Source organism: Dama dama, chromosome 9 (assembly GCF_033118175.1).
Source record: "Dama dama isolate Ldn47 chromosome 9, ASM3311817v1, whole genome shotgun sequence".
Classification (NCBI taxonomy): Eukaryota; Metazoa; Chordata; class Mammalia; order Artiodactyla; family Cervidae; genus Dama; species Dama dama.
The window spans coordinates 17,565,025-17,571,024 of NC_083689.1; positions in this window are offsets into that span (position 1 = coordinate 17,565,025).

Here is a 6,000-nt window from a genome sequence, read left to right on the forward strand (position 1 = left end):
CGAAGATAAGGTGTCCATAGGACGTGGATTTATCTCTGGGCTTTCTATTTTGTTCCACTGATCTGTATTTCTGCCTTTGTGCCTGTACCATACTGTCTTGATGACTGTGGCTTTGTAGTAGAGTCTGAAGTCAGGCAGGTTGATTCCTCCAGTTCCATTCTTCTTTCTCAAGATTGCTTTGGCTATTCAAGGTTTTTTGTATTTCCATACAAATTGTGAAATTATTTGTTCTAGTTCTGTGAAGAATACTGTTGGTAGCTTGATAGGGATTGCATTGAATCTATAGATTGCTTTGGGGTCATATACTCATTTTCACAATATTGATTCTTCCAATCCATGAACACGGTATCCACCTATCCTTAAAATATAAACATTTAGTAGTATTGCTTCAGATACCACATATTATAGAGATTTGAAGCATTAATTATAAAATTTAACTTCTCTTGGGATCTCAGTTCTATCCCATTCCTCTGCATCAGTTCAGTTCAGTTCAGTTCAGTTGCTCGGTCGTGTCCGACTCTTTGCGACCCCATGAATCGCAGCACACCAGGTCTCCCTGTCCATCACAAATTCCCGGAGTTTACTCAAACCCATGTCCATTGAGTTGGTGATGCCATCCAACCATCTCATCCTCTGTTGTCCCCTTCCCCTCCTGCCCTCAATCCGTCCCAGCATCAGGGTCTCTTCCAATGAGTCAACTCTTCACATGAGGTGGCCAAAATACTGTAGTTCATCTGCATACATGTCCCCAAAAGCAACTAGTGTGATGAACTTGATAGATGTTTCCTTGTAAATGTTTCCATAATGTCAATATTCATTTGACATTATGCATAACCAGCTTTTAAAAACTTTTCCCTAAATAGAATACTATCCATATTGCCTCTGAATGCACTTCTTTACCCAACATTTTGGTTAAGTCTCTTGTGAAGTACATACAACTACATCAAACAATTTCCTGACACATGTTATTACATAAGGAAAGATACCATTTTCTTTGGTTAGTAAATTTATATAAATTAATTTCACTTTAAAAAATTTTACACATTTAAATGCAGTAATATATATATATTATTTTATATAGTAAATAAGTATTTAGTTTACATTACATATGTTATTTTTTATTTATATTAGTTTTTTATTACAACAATCCTATGAAAATTCTTGTACCTCTCTCTGTTTCAGACAAATGGAAATTAGTACATAACATGTGAGTGGTAATTAGTTAGGTTCTCTAAATGGGTACATAACCAGTTCGGTGTGTGTGTGTGTGTTCAGTCATGTCTGACTCTTTCCAATCCCATGGACTGGAGCCCGCCAGGCTCCTCTGTCCATGGGATTCTCCAGGCAAGAATACTGGAGTGAGTTGCCATTTCCTTCTCCAGGGGATCTTCCTGGCCCAGGGATTGAACCCGGGCCTTCTGCATCACAGGTAGATTCTATGTTGTCTGAGCCACCAGGGAAGCTAACTCCCTATATTTGTTTCAGTGCAAAAATAAAGTTCTGTCAACTGCATTCATACCATTTTCACCTTATATAGGAAATCTTTTCAACCTTAAATTTCAAAGCTGTACTGCAATGCATGATTATTCATTGAAAACCTTATAGTCATCCATGTTAGTGCCATTATGACCTGTGTAAACTGCGGCCTCAGTCCAATGATTCACAGATACTCACTGAACCAAAAGAGGATAAAGCAATTCTCTACCTTCCTTTCACCTCTGAGGCCCAAGTAGGTTTGAAAAGAAACACATGAGCTACAGTGGAGGTGACTGAGAGCTGGTACATGAAAAAGCAGATCAGTGATTTGAGTCCTGTGTCTTTTACCCCTGTAAGTGAAATGTGTGCAAATATCTCAAGCTCTCTGTGCTTCTCTTCTTCTTGGACATAAAGATCTACCACCTGCTCTAGAATATACGTGGCACCAAAGGGGAATTGGAAACAATACTTGGTCATTTGTATAAAGAATTTTAATCATTATTGGGATAGTGTGCTTATTAATAGGGCTTCCCAGGAGGCACTAGTGGTAAAGAACCCGCCTGCCAATGCAGGAGACATGAGATGTAGGTTCGATCCCTGAATCAGAAAGACCCCTTGGAGGAGGGCATGGCAACCCATTCCAGTATTCTTGCCTGCAAAACTCCATGGACAGAGGGGTCTGGTGGGCTACAGTCCATGGGGTTGCAAATAGTCAGACACAACTGAAGCAAGTTAACAGTCATGCATGTTTATTAATAAAATACAATGCCCAAAATGTAATGATGTATCATGGAGTATATGGCAGAGAGATCAAAGCCTTTCCTGTCTCAGAGCTGGAGCACAGTTAACGTGAAATCATAAAGTAAGTCTCAGCCCATGCATTAAAATGTACATGTCCTATTCTTTTCTCTTTTATTCCCCTCGTATTCATGAAAATTTCTTCAATGATTTCTCATTGATTGAATGCTGCAGATGCTATTAAATGGAAAATAACAAGTTTCAAAGAAAGTCCACGACATAGACAGAAACGAACAGTATTTTAACTTGTCTCTAGTCCTGCAGGACATTCTGAAAAGGATGAAAAAACTGGCATAAATGGTCTACCGTGTAGAACCCATATTGCTCACAAGTATTTCTATGAAAAACAGAAGAGTTTATTCAACACTTAACAGGGTTTTTTATCCTTGGTGTCTCCTCTGTGCCAACTTATAGGTTTTGGGGAATCAGAAATAAATGAGCTTCACTCAGTTTTCTTCATCTATGAAGAATGTACTCATAGAAACAAAAATAAAATGTCCTGTCAGGGATGTGGGGAAACCACATCAGATCTCGAGATATTTAAATCTGATGACATGACAATTACCCTTATCATTATTAGTAACAAAATCAATTATGTATTTTTCCCTTTCTTTGTGCATCCATCGCATAGTTATTGCATTGAGGGTAGGCATTATTTGCTTAGTCCCAATTCAGTGGTTCTGTATGAAAGAGGAATCACTCAGTTGATAATCTTAAGTCTCAAGATTCTAAGAAATGGCTCCACAACACACTAAGAATGAATGGAGCAAGCATGATTCAAAATTAAAGTTTTCTTCTCTGAGTCCCATTCCCTAAATTTCATTTTCAGACTTTCTGAAAGTTTTCAGCAGAGGTAGAGAGGTATAACTACAGATGCATCTGGAGTATATTATTTTAAACATTTTCATTTTCCTGCATAGGACTGGACCACAAGACTGATTTTGTGTCTCCTTTCGTGATTGACTTAGCTCATTATAACTATAGAGGAGACAGTGGACAGGTGAAGTGAAGTCACAGAACAGCATGAACAGAGATCTACCCTGAAGTATCAGGTGCCTATTATTTCTATAGCTTCATCTGTGATTTCAGACGTTCTTCCCATAGTTGGTGTGGAAAGTGCTACCTACTGCCCAACACTGTGTCCTCCAGGAAATTCCAAGGGGAAGGGCACAGTAAGCAGGAAGTGCCAGGAAGTGACAGGACTGTTTGGGTGAAAAGGGGAAGACTGCCCAGATGCCGTGTGTCTGGAGTCAGTCTCCCCAGACTGATGGGCTTCAGATTTGACTTTAATACTTTCTAACTCATGGACTGGTAGATACGACATAAAATGCTGTGCTTCTTTCCTCTTTTTAAAATTATAATGTGTGCACTAACAATTTGGGAGAGATTGTGCAGAGAGAACTGAACAAGAAACATAAAACGTACCTCAGAGCCTGACACTTAAGAAGCCTTGAACAACAGTACACGATGTTAGGATCAGTTTTATTCTCCTCATTCTCATCACTGCTTTCATATTATTTAAATGAGTGAAGGGAAGTTTACAGACCCATTAGCTGCTCTGGTGGGAAGGATGCCAGACAGAACCAGAACCAGTAAGGCATATGCAGAACTCTCATTCAGAGTTCTGAATGAACTCTGAATGAGAGTTCTGCATATGCCAACCAGAACCTAATACATAAATTTCAAAAGTCTCTATTCCAAAACTATGTAGATGGGTGCCTTCCTACCTTTTTATGAAAACTATCATGTTTGCTGCTCTTGAGGAGGAAATAATGCTCAAACAGTCCCTCTGTCAATTACTGTCTCCCTCAGCACTTACTGGGCTGGGCTGCATCTCTGCTGAAGCAGGACCAAGAAGCACAAACTCACTGCCCCTCTCCTGCCTGGTGTGTGATGAAGTCTCAGGGTTCCTCCTCAGGATGGGAAGGAAGACACACTCAGACTGGGCCTTCTGATGCAGGTTCCTCCAAAGGATGGAAACATAGGTGTGGACTCACAATATTAGAACGGGCAAACTAAAGAACTGGAGGCACTGGGCAATTATTTTCAGTGGTATGACCTTAGTGCTCAATGCCCAAAGCTCATCATTAGCCAGTTGGTCTGTGTTGTCCCAAACTCTGGAGACTTGTTAATACTAACAGAAAGGAAAAGGAGAAAAGTGAGTGTCCTGGGAATGTCCCTCCTCTCCTCAGGTGGTTGTGCACCTCTCCTCTTCACTTCTTACTTCCAAGTTGTGGAAGGATAACATAAAATTCAGACTTTTTTCTCAATTCAATCACACAATGTGTGATTTTGATATTTGTAAGTCCACTTCATTTATCATGAAATCTAGGTGTATTAGGGCTTCCATACCAAGGATATGATACACTTTCCATTTTCTCAGTTAATAGTTTTCTGTAAGTATAAATTTTTAATTTCATTGCCTTACTCCTTGCTTTGAATGGAATTTTATATGATGAAGATTTACATTTTGTCTCTAATTTGAATGAGTCTTTGTTTCTGAGTTTTTCTCTAATGGAATTATGTTGCCATATTAGAAAAATATTTTTATTTTTTAAAAAATTTATTGAATATAAATGATTTACAATGGTGTGCTAGTTTCAGGTGTACAGGAAAGTGGATCATTTATACATCATATATACCTGCTCTATTTTAGATCTCTCCCATATTAGTCACTACAGGGTATTGAAAAGAGTTCCCTATGCTATACAGTAGGTCCTTATTAGTTATATATTTTTATATATAGTTGTGTGTATATGTCAGTCCCAATCTCCCATGAGGGGTATCCCCTCATTACCCCATAGTAACTGTAAATTTAGTTTCTACATCTATAACTCTATTTCTATTTGTAGATAAATTGATTTGTACCTTTTTTTAAGATTCCACATATAAGTGACACCATGATATTTGTTTTTCTCTGTCTGACTTACTTCACTGAGTATGACAATCTCTAGGTCCATCCGTTTTGCTGCAAATGACATTATTTCATTCTTTTTATGGATGAGTAATATTGTATTGTATATATTTACCACATCTTCTGTATTCATTCCTCTGTGGCGGACATTTAGGTTACTTCCATGCCTTGGTTATTGTAAATAGTGCTGCTATGAACATTGGGGTGCTTGTGGTTTTCTCCAGATATATGCCCAGGAGTGGGATTGCTGGTTCATATATGATAGTACTATTACTTTTTTAAAAACCTCCATATTATTCTCCACAGTGTCTGTATCACTGTGTATTGCCACCTACAGTGTAGGAGGGTTTCCACCTCTCCACACTCTCTCCAGCATTTATTATTTGTAGATTTTTTGTTGATGGTCATTCTGACTGGTGTGAGGTGATATTTCATTGTAGTTTTGATTTGCATGTCTCCAGTAATTAGTGATGTTGAGCCTCTTTTCATGTGCTTTCTATTTTTTTAATAATGCAAACAATACACTTGTATCCGGAGTGATACAGCATATAATATTTTAAAAGTTAGACAAGTCTTAAATTTAATGATTTCACAATTAAAATGGCTTTTTTATTCTCCCAGGTAGTAAACCATATAATGAAAGAAAAAAAAAAGAACTTATCTTCATCATATGCTTTTTAGCCATCTGTATGGCTTCTTTGGAGAAATGTCTATTTAGATTTTCTGCTCATTTTTTAAAATTTGATTGTTAATGTGAAATGGACTAAAGATCTAAATTTAAGACCAGTTACTATAATATAAAACTATTGGAA